The sequence below is a fragment of the Rattus norvegicus genome, chromosome 17 (assembly GCF_021556685.1).
Source record: "Rattus norvegicus strain SHRSP/BbbUtx chromosome 17, alternate assembly SHRSP_T2T, whole genome shotgun sequence".
NCBI lineage: Eukaryota > Metazoa > Chordata > Mammalia > Rodentia > Muridae > Rattus > Rattus norvegicus.
The window spans coordinates 38,185,191-38,207,412 of NC_141550.1; positions in this window are offsets into that span (position 1 = coordinate 38,185,191).

Below are 22,222 nucleotides of genomic sequence, written 5' to 3' on the forward strand. Positions count from 1 at the left end.
ACACCCATTCAGAGCCTGCCCCACATGTGGCCCATACATATACAGCCACCCAATTAGACAAGATGGATGAAGCAAAGAAGTGCAGACCGACAGGAGCCGGATGTAGATCGCTCCTGAGAGACACAGCCAGAATACAGCAAATACAGAGGCGAATGCCAGCAGCAAACCACTGAACTGAGAATAGGTCCCCTATTGAAGGAATCAGAGAAAGAACTGGAAGAGCTTGAAGGGGCTCGAGACCCCAAAAGTACAACAATGCCAAGCAACCAGAGCTTCCAGGGACTAAGCCACTACCTCAAGACTATACATGGACTGACCCTGGACTCTGACCCCATAGGTAGCAATGAATATCCTAGTAAGAGCACCAGTGGAAGGGGAAGCCCTGGGTCCTGCTAAGACTGAACCCCCAGTGAACTAGTCTATGGGGGGAGGTCGGCAATGGGGGGAGGGTTGGGAGGGGAACACCCATAAGGAAGGGGAGGGGGGAGGGGGATGTTTGCCCGGAAACCGGGAAAGGGAATAACACTCGAAATGTATATAAGAAATACTCAAGTTAATAAAAAAAAAAAAAAAAGGTAGAATACTAGCTGGTCTGTGCACAGATTTCTCTACTCTCTCTTTTCACTTAGCCTGCCCTATCTTCAGGCTTGTCCTTAGCACTACAACAGGAGAGCAGCTACAGCTTTACATAAGTAATAATCTTCTCCACGCATCTTGGATCCCATAAACTATCCCCTCCTAACATCCTTCTCTTTACTCATCACTTGCATCCTATCCTTCATCCCCAGATGGCTTTCCCTGTGAACACACCGCAGAGCAGGCAGTAAAACAGATAACGCACAGCAATCATACTCTCTGAAAATCAGAGAGGAAACAGAAACCAAGGAACAAGCACCCACCCAACAATGTCAAACGCAGAATTCAGCACCTAGAACTGTAATCATCCGAAAAACAGAAGCTTAGGAGCAAATACAAGAACATAATAAAAAATCAGTCAGCTAACTATCATATCAGGCCTGGAATATTTGCACAAGAACATGACCTTAAAGCCAACTATCTCAAGATGACAGAGGTTCTTACAGAAAAAGTGAATAAATCCCTTACATAAATTCATAAAAACATAAACTAACAATTGAAGGAAATTAATAAATCCCTTAAAGATATAAGAAGAAAAATAGTTGAAAGAAATGAATAAAGTCATTCAAGACCTGAAAATGGAAATAGAGGCAATAAAGAAAATATAAAGTGAGAGAACTCAGGAAATGAAACATTTAGGAATTTTAATAGGAACTACAAAGGCAGGCTGTACCAAGTACATACAAGAGATAGAAGACAGAATCTCAGACACTGAAGAGAAGATAAAAGACATGGTTACATTGGCCAAAGGAAGTATTAAATCAAAAATATTCTGATACAACACATCCAGGAAATCTGGGACACTATGAAAAGAACAAGCCAAAGAATAGTAAGAATATAGGAAGGAGAATATCAGCTCAAGGGCCAGAAAATGTTTTTTAAAAATCCTAGGATAAAAATGCTCCTAACTTAAAGAATGAGAAGCCTCTATGTACAAAAAGCATAGAGAACATCAAATAGATTAGATAAGAAATGCAGACTTTAAGAAACCACATATGCCAGCCAAGATTATGATATTCACAAAATTTTCAGTCACCATAGTTGAAAAATAAAAGATATTTCATGATAAACTTTAATTTAGGCAATAAATATCTGCAAATATAGCTCATAGAAGTTTGTAGCAGGAAAACGCCAACTCAGGGAGGTTAATTATAAGATGAAAACACAAGCAGTAAATAATATCAAACTTGCAAAACCAAACAAAGGGAAGGGAATGCACACACACACACACACACACACACACACACACACACACACACACAGAGTACCACCACCACCAGCAACAACAAAAGAATGACAGAAAATCAGCAATCATTGATATCGTTCAATATCGGTGGTCTCAATTCCCCATTAAAACATGATGCAAGTTTTACTAAGTTCACAGCATCATCAAGTCCCTACATAGAAAACGGAAATTAGGGAGTTCACATACTAGCAACTATAACCTATAACCCCTAAGGAAATAGAAGAAATCATTAAAAAACTCCTGACCATTAAAGGAAAGTCCAGGTCCTGATGGTTTATTATAGAATTCTAGAATAATTTCAAAGATTTCATGTTAATACTCTTAAAATTATTGTAAAAATAGAAACAGAAGACACATTACTCAATTCACTTTATTAGACTGCAATTACTTCAATATTCAAACCTGAACAAAGGAGAATTATTGACAATTTCCCTTATGAACACATATGTAAAATATACTCAATAAAACCCTCAACACAAACCTAATCAAAGAATACATCATAAAGATCACCCATTACTGGATGAAGCCTCTCTGATGAAAATTGAGCCAGGCACCAATCTACGAATATAGCAGAATTTTTTCATGATTTCATTGACTTTCTTTCTTTCTTATTTTTTTTTAAATCCAGTCTCTGGGTCCCGGCCCTCCAGGGAGTATTAAGCATGTTCCTCTTTTTGCATGGGTCTCAGACTGGACCAGATATTGGTTGATCACTTGCTCAATTTCTGTGCCAACTTAACTTCAGCACATCTTGCAGGCAGGAAAAATTGTTGGTTAAAGGTTATGTGACAGGTTTGGTGTCCAAATTACTCCATTGGAATTCTTGGCCTAATTTTAGGAGATAGTCAGTTGAGAATCCCACAATTCTAGAAGTCTTAACTAGAGTCATCCACATTGATTACTGGAAATCACATTGTACTAAGTTCTTATTTATAGCTCATCTCCAAGATGTTCAGAGAATTAATCTAGCAAATGATGGACATAGATGCAGAGATCCACAACTGAACATTAGGCTGAGCTCTGGAAATCCTATGGAATGAGAAGAAGAATTATAGAAGACAGAAGGTCAAGGTCACCCAAAGAAAACCTAAAGAATCAACTAACCTAGGTTCATAGGGCTCACAAAGACTGAAATAACCACTATGGAGCCTATATTGGACTGATCTTTGCCCTCTGTGTGTATGCTAGAGTTGTGTAGAATGATCTTCTTGTCGGACTCTTAACAGTGGGAACAGGGGCTATATCTATCTCTTTTGCTGGATTTTGGGACCCCTTCTCTCACACTGGATTGCCCTATCCAACCTTACTACAAGGCTTACTGCAATTTGATATGCCATGTTTGATTGATATAAATGAATGACCACCTTTCTGGATAGTAATGGAGAAGGAGTGGATGAGGTTGCAGTGGAGAGTGGGGATACGGTTTGGGAGGAAAGAAGGGGAAAGAAACTGTGGCTTAACATATAAATATCAGTCAATATAATCTACCATATGAACAAGCTGAAGGACACAGGTGAAAGTCTTTGAGAAAAGAAATTTAAGCTGGGTAGTATTTCATTGTGTAGATGAACCACATTTTCTGTATCTGTTAGAGGACATTTGTTTTTCAGGCAAATGGATGGAACTAGAAAATATCATCCTGAGTGAGGTAACTCAGACCCAAATGAATATGCATTCAATTCATTAATAAGAGGGTATTAGACAAAAATGTACAGAATTCTCAGGATAAAATCCATAGAACTCAAGAAGGCTAACAAACTGAAGGGCCCAAGTGAGGACACCTCAATCCCATTTGGAAAGGAGAAGAAAGCAATCACAGGAGTGGGGAGGTCGTGAGGGCCCAGGGTGGCAAAGGCAACAGGGAGGGGAAGAGGGGAAGATGATCAGGTATTGGGGAGAACAGGACTGAAGCCCTGAGGGCCAGTAGAAAGAATGAAAATAGGTAACCTGGGGAGGTAGGAGGTAGGGGGACCCTTTAGAATGTACCAGAGATCTGGGAGGCGAGAAACTCTCAAGGCTCAAAGCGAGGGACCTTAAATGAAGTGCACCACAGTGGGGAGAGGGAACATGAAGAGTCCACCTCCAGTAAAAAGACAGGGCATCAAGTGGAGTTATGAAGTTGCCATCCAACAGTTAAAAAAAAAACTGACCCAGAATTGTTCCTATCTGAACGAACTGCAGTGACAAAAATGGAGAAGAGGCTGAGGAAAAGGAGGTCCAGTGACAGGCCAAAATTGAGATCCAGCTCAGGGGAAGGTCCCAAGGCTTGACACTATTACTGATGCTATTGTGTGCTTACAAATAGGGTCCTATCATGACTGCCCTCTGAAAAGTTCAACAAGCAGCTGAAAGAGTCAGATGCGGAAATGTACACCCGACCAATGGACAGAGACAGGTGATCCCTTCAGTTGAATTAGGGAAAAGACAGAAGAAGCAGAGGGGAGGGCAGCCTCATAGGAAGACCACCAGTCTCAACTAACCTGGATCCCCTGGATCTCTCAGACACTGGGCTACCAACTAGGCAGCACATACCAGCTGATATGAGTCCACACATACACAGGAAAGGACTGCTGGGTCTGGACTCAGTCACAGAAGATGCACCTAACTCTTGAGAGACTCGGGGCCCCACTTGAGGCAGTCTAGTGGGTTGAGGATGTGGGAACATCCTCTTGGAGATGGGGGTGGGGTGAGGATAGGTTGGGATATGTAACAGTTAGAGGGTGGATCTGGAGGGGAAGAAAGTCTAGACTGTAAAAAAAGATTAAAGAATAAAAAAGATATTTAATATATTATCAAAAGATGAAAATATCTTCTATGTTCATAGATCAGTAGGATTAACATAGTGAAATGGCCATCTTAAGAAAAGCAATCCACAGATTCAGTGAAATCCCCATCAAAATTCCAACACAATTATTTTCACACTTTGAAATGACAATTCTAAATTTCATATTGAAAAACAAAAATTCCAGGATAGATAATACATGACCAATAAAAGAACTAAAAGTATCAGCTACTTTGATTTCAATTTGTACTAGAAATCTCGTGGTATTGGCATAGAAACAGACATGATCAATGAAATGGACTTGAAGACCCTGATAATCCACACACCTACAATACACCTGATTTTTTATAGAGAAGCAAGAATATATAATGGAAAAAAGAAGGCATCTTCAATAAATGATACTGGTCTGACTGAACATCTGCATGTAGAAGAATGTAAATTGGTTCATATTCATCACCATGCACAAAACAAGTTCATTTATGTCAAATACCTCACCATAAAACCAAATCCACTTAACCTAGTATGAGAGAAAATGGGAATAGCCTTGAGCACATTGGCAAAGGAGACAAAGGTTCTAAATAGAATGCAAGTAGCCCAGGCCTTAAGATTAACAGCTGACACATAGGACCTCATGACACTGAAAAGCTTCTCTTCTCGAAGGCAAAATACACCACAAATTGGACAAAATGGCAGCATGCAGATTAGGAAGAGTTTTCCAACTCCACATCGGATAGAGAACTAATATCCAAAATACATAAACAACTCAAGAAGCTAGATATCAAAAACAACAACAACAACAACAGCAACAAATAATCTAAATAAAATGGGATATAGATCTAAATGAAGAATTCTCTTTGGAGGACTCTACATTGGTCGAGAAACACTAAAATAAATGTTCAATATCTTTAGTCATCAGGAAAATGCAAATCAAAACTACTTTGAGATTTCATCTTACAACTATCAGAATGGCTAAGACCAGTAACACAAGTGACATCTCATGCTGGTGAGGACATATCGAGAAGAAAACTCTGCTCCATCACTGGTGGGAGTGCAAAGTTGTATAGCTTCTATGGAAATCAATATGTCTGTTACTCAGAAAATTAGGAATCGATCTACATTAAGACCTAACTATACCACTTTTGAACATATATTCACAAAAAAAAAGACTCCATCCTACCACAAGGACACTTGCTCACCTCTGTTCATTGAAGTTTTATACATAATATCCAGAAAGTGGAAACAATCTAGATGTCCTTCAACTGAAGGATGGATAAAGTAATTGTATTACATTACACAATGGATATTACTCAGCTGTTTTAAAATAAAATGGCATCAGGAAACTTGCAGGCAAGTGGATGGAACAAAAAACAAGCAAATAAACAAACAAAACAAAAACAAAAATCTCACCCTGAACTAAACAAGATCCAGAAAGTCATAATTCTTATGTGGTATGTATTCATTTATAAGTGAGTGGATCGTAGTTGTCAAGTAAAGGATACCCAGAGAGTAGGTAAAGATGAGTGCTCCAGGAGAATGCATGAATCTCCCAGGAAAGGGGGAATAGGACAGGTTTGTGGGTGGACTGAGGGCAGTGGGGAACAGGAGTGAACGTGACCAGAAGGGGGCGGTTGGGATGGAGGAAGTTCAGGGAGGGATGTTGGAATTAGGTGTTATTTTGTGTGCAGTGTGGAAACCTAGCAAGATGGAAATTTTCTGGAATTACAAAGGTGATCCTAGTCAGGAACCCTAGTAATGGAAGCTATAGAGTAGAGTCTGAACTGGTCACCTCTTATAGCCAGGCAAGGCTCCAATTGTTAGGACTCAGTTGCATTTGGTTAAGTTGTTGGCTAAGAGGGCCAGGGAGATCTCCAAACAACTCTAATGCTATGACAGGGAGTTGGTCTCTGCCAACTAATAGCTGGACCCCACTGCTGAGACCAACTTCCACAAAGTTCATTGAACATGGAAAGTACTACATGGATGTCCAGGTTAATCCAACTGAATAGACCAGAGACCCTGGTTAATCCAAAAACATCTGATCTTAAAAAAAAAAGTTAATGAATGATTCCTTATGATAGTCTTCTCTTAAATCAGTGCATGGTGTAGTCATCAGAGACGCTTCCTCTGGCAGCATATGGGAACAGACGCAGAAATTCACAGCCAGATATTCAGAAAAAAAAAAAGTCTTCATCAGGTTTCCCCCGTTGAGTCCCTGTTAGGATGCTAGGAATCCTGTAGAAGTTGAGGCAGAAAATTAGTAGCAGTCAGAGGGGATGGAGGACACCAGGAGAACATGGGCCACCTAATCAACTAAGAACTCATACAGTCTGAAGTGATAAGCACAAGGCTAGGAAGGATCTGCACCAGGTCCTCCTCTTTGTATTTCTAAAGTTTCTAAGTGTGAATACAATGACATTTTCTGGGGGATAGCCTATCCTGTGACAGAGCAAAAGGTAAAGCAAACCATATCTGTGTTCTTACTCAGCTCCCTTATTGCTTAAACAGAATATGGGAATGGCATAGATGGTAGGAAGCACGAGCAAGAAGACTTCTGAAGAAATTGCCTGAAGTAAACACACAGCTAAGGTTTTCCTTTTTTCTCTCAATATGAACGTACAGTCCTTGCTCAAGTAAAATTCAAGTTAATAGTGAAAGAGTGCCCTATCAGAATTCTTGCATGTGTATGACTGTGTAGTTAGAGAGTCTAGTCAGTCCATACCAGCCATATTAGCAAGGACATTACAACTTGGGTCTTCTTCCCAGCTTTTCAGCAAAGTCAGTGGGGAGCTTTATGTAAATAGCCAGTAAGGAACTGGATCCATGTTGTTAGCTTCTTTGCCTTCATTCACTTGCCTGTGTGTTTTTATCTCCCTCCTCCAGAATTAAGAGTCGTTAGCTTAGGGCTTGCTGGTGCTCTTTCAAGCTTGTGTTTATGTCCCTTACTCTTCCTTTGGATATCTTGTTGATTATCAAGAGTTCATATTGGTAATTCTTCCCATTTCTAGAAACTTATGAACTAATAAATGATACCTAACACTGTCATCGTTCAGGGCCTACCAGATATTCCCAGATCAGTAATATGTAGAATATGAGAGAGCAATGAGAGTGAAGAAGAGGTAGCAATTATGATGTTATCTTGTGATAGAAATTCACTTTCAATTCCAGTCAATCAAAAATCTGATGGATTATGTTTTCATATACTGCAAGGAAAACACATTTCCTAATGTTCAAGATTTTGGTTTAATATTCCATTTTCTGTGTTTTGGGGTTTTGGTTTGTTTGTTTGTTTTTTCGTTTCCTTGAGTTTTTGTTTGCCATGGAGTAGATGGGATTCAGAACCCAAAACTCAGTTAAACTGAACTTGAAAGTTGAAACATTCTGGTGAGTGCTAAGAAAGAAATGGTTTTTCAGGTTCAGTGAAATTCTATCTTTTCTCTTTGCCTTCAGAATTAAAAGATAAACTTAGGAAAATGTAAATCATAATATATATTGCCTCCTTAAAATGAAAATGCTATAACAACTGATGATTAAACGACTAAACGATTCAGGTTAAGCCAACATTGTTAGTGGAGCCTGGTAACAAACTCCCCTATCTTAGGTCCAGCACACCACTTCACTCAATATCACGCATGACCAGCTGGCCAACACAAAGATGTCACACTTGCTGCTGATAACCACCAGCCCTGTGCCAGCCAGCATCATTGGCCACAAAACTATAACTTCAAGGGAACTGGACAAAGCATGTCTCCTTCTTCTTATCTTCTCGACTCATTTTAGGTTCAACCCATGGCTAGAGCAGTCCAGGGTATTTCAGAAAAACTCTGATCAGAGGCACTTGTTTAAGACTTGAGGGAATTCAGTAGATATCCTCATCAATAGCTTACAATAGTTTACTTTCTTGCTCTATCATAACTTTACAACGTATAGGAAGCTCTAGCTAGTTAAGACACAGATAGAAATGGCAAAGATAGTTTCACTGAAAACCAAGATTGGAATTCATGGGAAATATTTTGGATAGAGACATTGGAAACTGGCTGGCATTTTAAAATTCCTTTCTGCTTATGGGTCTCGTTTCTGTCTTATTATAAGCCTTGGTAATTACATTTTGTACATCCCTTGAGGCTGTGAGACTGACAAGACTGTTTAAAGAGGCACAATGGGAAACTCCCAACCATCTTTGAGCAGCTTCCTTGGCTGAATGCATTGAGACGGCATCTCTCCTCACTGTAGTAATCTCATTTCAATAACATTGAGCAGCATGGCAACAAATGCTTTTATCTCTTCTTTTTTAGTTTAGAGATTTCCTCTGTAGTGAACATTTTGTTTAGATATCACATACATTTTTCTTAATGTATCCTTTCCAGGAAAAAAAATCAAGAAAAATGAGAAAATGGATTTGTTTTGCATCCATTTGGCATTTTAAATTTCAAGGAAGAAAATAAACACTTTCAAAGCTTTCCTTGTTAAGTTTACATTACCTGAGCCTACCATCTTTCTACTGTCTTCTCCTCTGTGCAGTTGTGTGAGAACGTGTATATATTTGTGTGTGTTCATAAGTCACTTATCCAAGTTTATTTTTTCAAAAAGAGTCTTTAAGCTGAACCTGAACCTTACTAGTTAGCTGGAGTGAATAGGAAGTAAGTCCCAACAAACCTTCTGGCTTTGCCTCCATAGCTCTGGGTTTACAGGCACAAACAAATCTATCTGACTTTAAAAGTGTTATAGGTCTTTCCTTCTCTTCCCCTCAGAATCCATCCTTTCATTCCCAATTTTAACAATTTAATCAGGTCTATTTTAATAAGAATAGTAGGGACCAGGGAGAGAGGTCTTCTTCAATAAATACTTGCCACAAAAATGTGCTGATGGCCTGAATTTAGTCTTGGTGACTCATTTATAACCGATAGTTAGTGGGCCACTGCTGCTGTGATAAACTGACAAAGAACAAGGTAAGAAGGATTGCTTATTTTCTCATACTATTGCAGAATGGATATGGCCCATTACAGTGGTAAGAGATGACAACATAGGCACGAGGTCCTCCTGACAGTCAGGAGGTTGACTGATCACATTCATTCAACACAGAAAACGGAAAAAGGACAGAATGTGAAGTCAAGCTGTAAAACCTCAGAGTCTACCCTCAGGGACTTATATCTTCCAGCAAAGCTCTACCTCACAAAGATTCAACCACATTGCCAACAGTGCCACCAACTGGGAACCAAGTATTCAAATACATGAGCCTGTGTGGAATATTTTTCATTCAAACCAAAATGGGCACCACAGATGAAGTTGGCTGTTTGCATACATAAGGATTTTGTATTCTTTCTAATTAATGGAACTCAGAGAGAAAGCTCTGGCCTTTTATTAGGAAAAAAATACAGTCTCTTTGTGTAGAATGACCATCATCTAATGTTTTTTGATTAGGTGACAGATAAAGTCAGTGCAAGGAGAATATGCTGCCTAAAATAAACAGTAATAATTGTGTGTGTGAATGTCTCAACTCACAGTATAATGAAGAAAATTGATTCCTTTCTTCCTTTGCTCCACATGGAATCTGGTAATTTCAAATTTTATCATGGATTAAAATAGATAAAATAATAGTTGGTATATTTAAGTGCTTGAAATGCAGCAATTATTAAAAAAAGTGCTAGTATTTGTATGTGATAAAAAAGTAACTGAAAAATAAAAAAAGAAATTAACCAGTATGGTACCACTCAATGGAACGTTTGAGATAGACGAGCTAATCAGTAAATAACTCAATGATAAATCTGATCTGAGCAATATAACTCCAGAGATTATGTTTTGATTTGTGAAGTTTAGGGTGTAGGATAGAGGCCAAGTGGCCGGGTAGAGGCACGATTTAGTCACTACCCACATATGGTCATGGGGGCACTTTCCTGTAAATCACAGATTTGAGAAGTAGAGGCAAAAAGATCAGTTCAAGGTTATCCACAGCTTTTTCCCCCATCTTTATTAACTTGGGTGTTTCTTATTTACATTGGAATTGTTATTCACTTTCCCAGTTCCCAGGCCAACATCCCCCTATCACCTCCCTCTCTCCTTCTATATTGGTGTTCCCCTTCCCATCCTCCCCCCATTACCACCCTCCCCCCAACAATCATGTTCACTGGGGGGTTCAGTCTTGGCAGGACCAAGGGCTTCCCCTTCCACTGCTGCTCTTACTAGGCTATTCCTTGCCACCTATGAGGTTGGAGCCCAGGGTCAGTCCATGTATAGTGGTCAGTCTTTGGATAGTGGCTTAGTCCCTGGAAGCTCTGGTTGCTTGGCATTGTTGTTCATATGGGGTCTCGAGCCCCTTCAAGCTCTTCCAGTCCTTTCTCTGATTCCTTCACCGGGGGTCCCATTCTCAATTCAGTGGTTTGCTGCTGGCATTCGCCTCTGTATTTGCTGTATTCTGGCTGTGTCTCTCAGGAGAGATCTACATTCGGTTCCTGTCGGCCTGCACTTCTTTGCTTCATCCATCTTATCTAATTGGGTGGCTGTATATGTATGGGCCACATGTGGGGCAGGCTCTGAATGGGTGTTTCTTCTGCCTCTCTTTTAAACTTTGCCTCCCTATTCCCTGTCAAGGGTATTTGTGTTCCCCTTTTAAAGAAGGAGTGAAGCATTCACAGTTTGGTCATCCCTCTTGAGTTTCATGTGTTCTGTGCAACTAGGGCAATTCAAGCATTTGGGCTATTAGCCACTTATCAATGAGTGCATACAATGTGTGTTTTTCTGTGATTGGGATACTTCACTCAGTTCCATCCATTTGCCTATGAATTTCTTAAAGTCATTGTTTTTGATAGCTGAGTAATATTCCATTGTGTAGATGTACCACATTTTCTGTATCCATTCCTCTGTTGAAGGGCATCTGGGTTCTTTCCAGCTTCTGGCTATTATAAATAAGGCTGCTATGAACATGGCATAGCATGGAGAATGTGTCTTTGTTATATGTTGGGGCATCTTTTGGATATATACCCAAGAGAGGTATAGCTGGGTCCTCATGTAGTTCAACGTCCAATTTTCTGAGGAACCTCCAGACTGGTTTCCAGAATGGTTGTACCAGTGTGCAATCGCACAAACAATGGAGGAGTATTCCTCTTTCTCCACATCCTCGCCAGCATCTGCTGTCACCTGAGTTTTTGATCTTAGCCATTCTCACTGGTGTGAGGTGAAATCTCAGGGTTGTTTTGATTTGCATTTCCCTTATTACTAAAGATGTTGAACATTTCTTTAGGTGTTTCTCAGTTATTCGGCCTTCCTCAGCTATGAATTCTTTATTTAGCTCTGAACCCATTTTTTCATAGGGTTATTTGTCTCCCTGCATTCTAACTTCAGACCTTCATGGAAGACCTCATATACCAATACTATGCAAACTATTCCACAATATTGAAACAGATGGAGCGCTACCGAATTCCTTCTATGAAGCCACAATTGCTCTTATACCTAAACCCACAAAGACCCAACAAAGAAAGAGAACTTCAGACCAATTTCCCTTATGAATATCAACACAAAAATACTCAATACATTTCTTACAAACCGAATCCAAGAGCACATCAAAACAATCATCCATCATGATCAAGTAGGCTTCATCCCAGGCATGCAGGGATGGTATAATATACGGAAAACCATCAACTTAATCCACTATATAAACAAACTGAAGGATAAAAATCACATGATCATTTCATTATATACTGAGAAAGCATTTCACAGAATTCAACAATCCTTCATGATAAAAGTCCTGGAAAGAATAGGAATTCAAGACCCATACATAAACATAGTAAAAGCCATGTACAGCAAACCAGTAGCTAATATTAAACTAAATGGAGAGAAACTTGAAGCAATCCCACTAAAATCAGGGACTAGAAAAGGCTGCCAACTCTCTCCCTACTTATTCAATATAGTTCTTGAAGTTCTAGCCAGAGCAATTAAAAAACAAAAGGAGATCAAAGGGATACAGATTGGAAAAGAAGAAGTCAAAATGTCACTATTTGCAGATGACATGATAGCGTATTTAAGTGATCCCAAAAGTTCTACCAGAGAACCACTAAACCTGTTAAACACCTTCATCAAAGTGGCCGGGTATAAAATTAACTCAATAAATCAGTAGCCTTCCTCTACACAAAAGAGAAACAAGCCGAGAAATTAGTTAGGGAAATGACACCCTTCATAATAGTCCCAAATGATATAAAATATCTCGGTGTGACTCTAACCAAGTATGTGAAAGATCTGTATGATAAGAACTTCAAGCCTCTGAAGAAAGAAATTGAAGAAGATCTCAGAAGATGGAAAGATCTCCCAAGCTCATGGATTGGCAGGATTAATATAGTAAAAATGGCCATTTTACCAAAAGCAATCTACAGATTCAATGCAATCCCCAACAAAATAGCAATCCAATTCTTGAGAGAGTTAGACAGAACAATTTGCAAATTCATCTGGAATAACAACAAAAAAAAACCAGGATAGCTAAAACTATCCTCAACAATAGAAGGACTTCCGGGGGAATCACTATTCCTGAACTCAAGCAGTATTTCAGAGCAATAGTGATAAAAGCTGTGTGGTATTGGTACAGAGACAGACAGATAGATGAGTGGAATAGAATTAAAGACCCAGAAATGAACCCATACACCTCTGGTCACTTGATTTTTGACAAAGGTACCAAAATCATCCAATGGAAAAAAGATAGCATTTTCAGCAAATGGGGCTGGTTCAACTAGAGGTCCGCATGTAGAAGAATGCAGATCTAACCATGCTTATCACCCTGTACAATCTTAAGTCCAAGTGGATCAAGGACCTCCACATCAAACCAGATACACTCAAACTAATAGAAGAAAAAGTGGGGAAGCATCTCGAACGCATGGGCACTGGAGAAAATTTCCTGAACAAAACACCAATGGCTTATGCTCTAAGATCAAGAATTGACAAATGTGATCTCATAAAACTGCAAAGCTTCTGTAAGGCAAAGGACACTGTTGTTAAGACAAAATGGGAAAGGGTCTTTACCAATCCTACATCTGATAGAGGGCTTATATCTTCAGATTTTTAACACACACACAAACACACACACACACACACACACACACACACACACTTTATGCTAAATATATTAATGTATTCAAATTTGAATTTATTATTTATCAACCAAGTAGTCTCTTAAGATTTTTTAAGAGACTACTTACTCACCTTGATAATAGCTCTGATGGTCAGTCTCAAATGTCCTATCATCAGTTTCTGAAACTAGCATATTTTGAGACTAGGACCTCTTTATATGACTGTAACTGATTGTGATGATAGAGTTAATTGTGGCGGGAAGACTCAGACACTATTAGGGACTCCATTCTCTAGGATAGGATCCCGAACTGTATAGAAAAGGAAAGAGGAGTCTGAGCACAGTCGTCCATTGTTTTGTCTGTGTGGCTGTGATTGCATGTCTGTGTGACTGTGTGACTGCCTGTATGACTGTGATTGCAATGTGACTCCCTCCCTCAAGCCTTTGCTGGTCTGACTTCTCTATGGTGAATGGAGATTCAAAATGGGCCTTGGCGCCTCTAAGTTGATTTTTTCAGGGTGTTTTATCAAGTCTGCCAGAAAAAGTAATGAAGACAAAAGCAATGTACATTGTTTCAATTTTTCTTAAATTCTCTTTGTTGTTTCTTTCCAGGATAGTAGGAGTGAAGGTAGACAGTCAAAATATGCTATAGCTATGTATAATTAACTGGTAAAAAATATTGAAATACTGTTAAACCTCAAATATATCAGCAAAGGCTACTTATTGCAATATTCTAGGTATATATAATACTTAAATGTAAAGAGATAGAAAGTAGGTTATCAGTTGTCAAGAGCTGTAGACAGAGTCAATGATAACTGGTTGCTAATAATTAAGGTTTTGTTTTGCTGGTTTTTGTTTATTTTTTGTCAAGGGTTGAAGGGACTCATTGTGGAATTGCTTGTTGTTAGTTTCCTACCACAGCTCTTCCCTGAGATTGAGTTTGGGTATTAACATGAACAGAAGGGCAGATCATTCTTTTTTGGTCTTGGGCAATGGAAGTCCTGGGAGAGATGAACTTTCCTAACTTACAGTAGTTTTACCTATTCATGAACATTCCCAAGTCATTGCTGAACAGCTCGTAGCCACAGGTTACTCAGCTTTTATATAGCTCTTTAAGGTTTTGTCATTAAAACTGCAGTCCAACACCACACAGCCATCTCCTGGGATCACATTGCAGAAACACAATCCTGGCCTCACTCAGACCTAATGACTCTGACTTATAGAGTCAATGTCCAATCTAAGAGCAGGGTCCTCTTCTACTTGTCACAATGTGAGAAATGTTTTACAGAATAAAAGACATAATTCAAGGACCCAAACCGTGGTGCTGTCAAATACCAGCTATGTAAAAGAGAGCAAGTCTTACAGAGCTTATAAGTTCATTTTCCGCACTAGCCATTCTACTCATTAGCAGCTTTGTCAGTTTGATTTTGACCCTAAACTTAACGTGGGCAATGTAGTGTGGTCATAATTATAGGTGGTAGACATAAGAGCCAACCCAGCACTGCTTAAGGTCACAGGTTTGAAACTATTAACAACGAAGTTGCTAAGAGATACAGGAACACCCAGAGCTCAGAGTGACTTGCTTCCCAAAGATTTATTGGAACATTAAGTTCTATGGATCTTCACAAATCTCTTGCTTAAGCAGGGGACTGGTCCACTCCAAGTCTTGGAAGGAAAAAAAAAGCAAGGTCAGTAATAAAAGCTTTACTATTCAAGAAACAACAAGCAACAAAGTGAGAAAAAAAGCACATTGTCCTCATCTAACCGCTATAAGATTCTGCGCATGCTCGTTTCCCACTTTATCTATCTCAGGGGCTTCTAGGTGAGTCCAAGGATGGAGTGGGGATTTTGCTATTGTCACAGAGAGGTTCAGGAAACATTTTCAGGATGCACTGTGAAGAGAGCACTTCTTCTGGGTCTCACTCTAGTCACACTTCCTGACCAACATGAATTTTGTTATAATAGTTTCTCCCTGTTGACAGAAATGTATTTGGCGACCTCGAGCAGCCTGCAGCAAGATCGTGAGCCAAAACAAACGTGCCCTTTGGCTCCTCCTAGCCTCAGATGTTTGGAGTTTTTGACTATGAGCCCTAGCGGCCTTCAGGATAATTATGGTTGTTATTTCAATTTATTGTTAAACTTTTGAAAATAAGTTCTTATGAAGATATATATTTCAAGAGAGGACAGGGGGTTAATTAATTTTCCGGATGGAAAAGAAAATGGAAAATGTGGTGTAATGTTGCCCGAAGCATAGTTCTTTATGATGGCAGAAGCCCATGACCTGCTAGGTCACCTTTCCCCTGTCTGGCAGCCTACGTTGTTATTCAGGTTATGTGGACTTTATGATCCCATGAGTGTGACATACACCAACGTGACTCAAAATCTACTGGAGAGTTTCCCCACCTGGTTTTAATTATCATACTGCAAAGTAAAACAGAATTAATATACTACACATGGGCTCATTTCATTTTTTATTATTTTCTTATCATTTGCACTATTATTTTGCTTTGACATTTTTATTCATTAAACACGACTATGGTTGGATACCTAAGGAGAATAGCAAAACCTCTTAGAGTCTGCTTGACTACTTAAGGCCTCTTTCTCCTCAATACTCTGAGATCCTCTCAACATTTCCTAGGCTTCTCCAGACCAGAAGCCTAGCACATGAGTAAGTTTAGGAAAATCCCATGAGGGACGAGACTATTGAGTCCTAGTCTAGAGCAATACAGCACTAATTCCTCACTATGTGCTTCCAACTGTATTTTTACAGCTTTCATTTGACACTTGTCACTGCCTGGAGTTGGTTATTAAGAATCCACTGCTCAGACCAAAAGGTGTTGTCACTGCTTAATATCCTACATTGGCATTTTCATGCAAACTGGCACATCACTCTGGGCTAAGGAACATGAGAAGACACTGGAAGGAACGATAAGACAATGTGATAATATGCCTCTATGTTGTCTCCAGATGTGAAAAGATGTATCCCTGCTCACAGTATCTCACAAAGAACCACGATTAAAACACTGGAGATAGGAGCAAGCAACCAGTAAGTTCCCAAAGCCCTGAGATCCAAAATCAGATCCAATCTCCCTTTTACTCTGTGTCTGTGTTCCTATCCTAATTTAGAGAGGATGCCATAATTACCTCATACCATACAACACCCCACTGTCAGGATACGTGTTAGATTGTTCATATGTCTAAAGATAACATCATAACAAATTAATCTGAAAAAAATCTACCTTTTTTTATGTCTGTGATTCTCAAAGTAGGCAACATTCACCCTGTAAAATACAACATGTATCTTAAAGAATGGGACAGAGGACAGTAGCTGTCTATGTACATAAGAGAGGAGGGAACCAGAAGTAAGAATTTCTAAGGAAAGTGGTCATTTCAATACTTTTATTCTTAAGGTCTTAAGGGATTTTCCAATTAGCCACTAGCTCAGGTAAACCAGGCCACTTTCAAGTAGTTGCCATGAGTCTGCTGCTTTATTAAAGTAAAAGAATTAAAATCATTTTAAAAAGAATTTCATTTTGGAAGTCACATTTCATGTGACAGACTCCTGCTTTGTCTAGTCTTCTAAGAAAGAGTGCTGGATGTTAGTCCAAAGCCATGATTTCCAGTAATTGATGTGCAGATCCAGGTGTGGAAATGATGAAGCAGCCAGCAAATGTTTTTTAGTTACTATTAGAGTTAGGTGTCACTGTCACAGAGCGACACCTAGCTCCTGTGTAGTGCTCCATGCACATGAGGAACCAGGGAAATCTCCACAGCAGGTATACAAGAGAAATCGACTAAGAATTCATGTCTTATGCTCTGCTCTTAGCAGTATTGTTCTTCGCGATTCTCTTGAAAGACTATTTCACATTGTCAGCTTATGCCTAGTAATAAAATAAGCTAAACAGTACAGAAAGGCCCGGCTATAAAATGTGTATGCATGTGCTGGTAAAGGAAACTGTAATTGGCTTGAACATTTCTGTGAGGGAGACAGACTATTGGAGCTAGAACACAGTGTAATAAGTGTTTCCGTGGGAGTGCGTGTGTCTGTGAGATGCTGTGCTGAAATCCGGTTAAATCTTCACAACCCTCTGCAGATTCTGAGGCTTCTTATACCACCCATGTCACCACCTTTTGAAAGCACAACATATATGACTAAGAAGCTGATGCCTGAGAACTATGCAATTAAGTCACAAAATATTCTCATATTTTTATCTTTCTGGGGTTTGTGCTGTGTTTTCTATATTTAAGGATATTTGGGGACCTATGTAGCTACAGGGTTTGCAACCTGATAGAAAGACCTCCCTGCAGTGAGAGATGTTCTCTATCTTTATTTGAATACTTACTTATGGTTCAGTTAAAAGAGTAGTCAGAGTTGGTGAAGAATATATTTTTCCACTTAATGACAATAAATGACTTGTATTTAAATTGAAGTAACCATATGTGCTATGGCTTTCATAACGGACAAGGCAGTTTTAATGTGTCAGGCATATGAAGGAATTTCATCTAGTTTCCTGGGTGTCTGGACACCATACTCAGCACCACTGTCTGTAAGAAGCCTTAGGTGTGTATACTGATGCATCTCTATAAACTCTGTGCCTCTAAATAAAAGGGCTTAATTGGGATACCAAGGGAATGTGCCATTGATTTCTGTATACTGCAGCGTCCATAAAGGAAAGCGTCAAGAACATTAGGTGACTAGGTCTCTGTATTGATTAGTTAGAGTGCTATTTCCTTGATCCCAATTTTGCCAACCTTCGATCACCTTTTACTTTCTTCTTCTCTCTGTAGAACTAACACCCAAGGATGGCATGCCCATTCTTCCCTCCTCTGACTCAGCACAATGGGGTCTCCTCTCCCAGCTGGGGTGATCAATCGTGGTTATTTGGCCTAACTCTTTTGACCATAAATGTTCTGAAGTTTAGCAATTAGCCTCATTCTGTTTGAGAAGTTTAAATGTGAGAGCTCTTCTAAAAGTAATTTGAGGAAACTTTACTTAAAAGGAATATAAGCAGGAAGGACCCATTGTTTTGTTGCTGTCTTTCCTATACCTGGATATTAACCATGAAACTGATACAGCCATTTTGTGATCCCCTGGGTGATTTGAAAAGAATTGCCAGCAATCAATTGAGGTTGAGCTGCTAAACCTTAAAATAAACCTAACACCTTAACATTTTGTAATGGAAAACACTGAATTGTATTATGTTTTAAATGTTAAAAGAATCAGAACTTTCACTTGCATGATACCTGGGTATGGCTTAGCTAAACCCTCTGAAAAGTTGTAGATGAATTAATTTGCTTACATATGTGTTTGTTGTTTGTTTTTAAGGTTAAGAACCACCCCCAAGACCCTGTGCATACTGGACCAAGGCTCTACCATTGACCTACCTCTAAACTGCAAAGCTGTGAAAAAGGACCTTCACCAATGCTGGTGAATAATCCAGTCAAAAATTCACTGGGCCAAGGTCACAGTTTTTACTTTGTTTTGACTGCGTTTGGCCACAAGGTGTCTCATCTCCTACCTGTGTAACTTTTCCTATAAACCGCTGACCTTTGAGTCTTCCACCCCAAAGCCATCCATCTAATACCAAACATCACAGATGTTAACATTTTATGAAATTCTACCAAGACACATACTGTATTTGCTGATCTCTCTGGAGCAGAAATAAGTCTTGCTCATCTTCCAGGGGAGGGAAAGACACAGGGCATGGTGATAAAAGCTGCCTCATTGGATTTTGTTTGTTTCAATGTTGTAATTCTAAAAGTGAGGCAATTAGCCAAAGGAATGCAATGCTTCCCAAAGACAGCTGCTCCACGAAGAGGAAGAAGTGCCCTGCATTTTTAATCTCAATTCAAGATACAAAGTATTAGCCAAACACTGGTCTTGTGAAAGTATCTAGATTACCTAATCTTTGGAGTTTCCTAATTTCTAAGATGAATGCCATGATGTTACTTTTTAAGGAATTATTTTGGAGAGTTGCATGTGGTAATATTTGTACAGGCCTGTATCTTTTCTTTATATGACAAATAATTTAGTCAGCTTTTATCAGCTTACCAAGAAAATATTAATATAAGAAATTTCTACTCATTTTACCACAGAGTTCTAGAGGGTTTAGGCCATGGTCACTGGCTTCTATTGTTTCATGGCTTGGTGAAGGAAAACACTGCAGCATATACTGTCCTGTCGTGATGTTAGAGGCCAGTGATCATTGATCAGAGGCCAGTAAAGAGTGGGAGAGAAAGCAGCCAGGATTCCGTATTCCTTCAGAGGTATAACCTGTGGAATAATTTCCTCCAATCTGGCTTTACGTCCAGAAGTTTTCTCACACCTCTCAGTAATGATACTGGCTGACTGCCAAGCCATAAACATGCACACTTTTAGGAGATATTTAATGTACAAAACATAAAAGTAGACGGTTTTTAAATGTTGTTTTCTCTTTCTTCAGGAAACCTTTTTGTGTGTGCACATGAACATTTGTGTGCATGAGTGCAGATGCACAAATGTCGCAGAGAACAGCCTCAGTTATTCATGTTTTCTTCTGACTTATTTGTGATAGGGCGATTTATTGTTAATTACTACAGAAGCTAATGAGTTGCAAGGGGTTCTCCTGTCTCAACCTTCTATATTTTTACACTAACACTGTGCTTACGGACAATGGGTTACCATTTTCTTTCTCTCTTTTTTTTCTTAAGAACAAAGGTTCTAGAGATCTGAACTTAGGTCCTCAAACTTTACACTGCATGCACTTTACCCATACAACCATCCATCTCTTTCCCAGACTGTCCCTCCTCTCTTCTTCCTCTTCCTCCTCTTTTTTCTTTTTCTCCTCTTCCTCCTCCTCCTCCTCTTCTTCTTGATTCTCTACATGATTGTGGCATACCACTTTCTGTCACTTCCTTTGTGAGAACTAGAATATTTGGTGAGTTTTATTTAACGTTTGGGATATCAACTGGTAAATTGAGAAGTATAATGGAAACATGGAAAATCATGTTTTGAGCTGACTCAGGAGTAAAACTGTAGGTCTAAAGTCAAGTGGGGATTCTTTATTTCAAAGTTCTAACTTAAATGTGTTGTTTATGTGTGCTTTAGCCACAGTCCCTGAACTTAAAGTCAAAACAGTTGCACTGCAGAATTATGCCCTGGGGAAGCTCTCCTAGGCATTCTTGGGTTTCAGTTTGTAAATTAGACTCAACTAGCTCAATTGGTGGGCATTCCAAATGACAGGTGATTTGTATAACTAGAGCACCAAGTAAGTGCTCGGAAGGGAGACCATGGGTTCAGTCGTTAATTGAATATTTTGAGCTACAGAGGTGATGCTATAATTTTTTGCAGTGAAATCCAGAAATTTCTCTTGGTTCAAAATAAGTATGGGTACGCCTAAAATTTTTATTTCTTCTCTCTAACGCATGCTGAATGGTTTCACAGGAGAGGGTCAATAGTATATCATTTCTTTTCCTACTACACTCAGTCTCCTGTTCTCTGGGGACAAGATTCTTTATATTACAGTGAACTCTCATGTGTAATATGAAAGTCATGTCTTATGAGCAATTTTAGTGAAATTAAGAGACGGACCTTTGTTCTTGTATTAACTACCTTAAGCATCCAAGGGAGAGATATATAGTAACAGAGTTTCAATAAAACTCATGAGTATTCCTCCTATGTTTTTGTTTTGTGGTCCAATCTGTCCTTTATTTCAAATCTAAATTAGCTTTGCTAAACTAATTTCATAATATTTGAGTTGCTGTGGTAAAAAAATATTTGATAAGTATTCAAGTTTCACTGGGTACCAGCAGAAGTTGTGTTCCCAATGTTTTATGAGTATTAGTTTAGTTAATAACTAAAATACTATTAATATAAGACCTAGAAATTAGCGCCAACTTTTTTGAAGAAATTGATTTTAAAATTCCACTCACATAAGTCTCATTATTCTAGGCTATCAAATATCATTAATGCAGGCAAATTAGTTCTTTTCCTTATCTATAGTTGATGAGCAGTGTATCTCACTACTTACTGTCCTCTGTTCTCTGACAAAGTAGGATAGTCAAGACACTCAGAAACTTATAGTTTACTATGGAGACAGCCCCTAGTCTTCAGAGGGAAAGCCATCTGCTATTGTCTATTTCCCTTGTGATAACTTGCCCATAAAACTTATTCATTGAAAACAGTAAAATCTGGGAAGTAGATTTAGTATTACCTTTCATCAAGACATAAATTTGATCATTATTTAACACATTGAATACATAGCAAAAGAAAAATGAAACAGTTAACTTAGATTTACCTGGAACAACAATGTAAATAAGTCCCCAGTGTCCCCTCCAAGTGGCTTGTGACTCTCTAGAACTAGTGTATTTTAATGTGCTCACATGTGCTTTCAGAACGGTTGAATAGTCTGAGCGCCTGGAAGCACTGTGCCTTTATGTAGCTGACTTTGTTTAAGGAGAAGGATTCAGGTAGACTTTCTGTATTATGCTTAACAAAATCATCACCTACTATTATTAGGTTGCTGCTTACTAG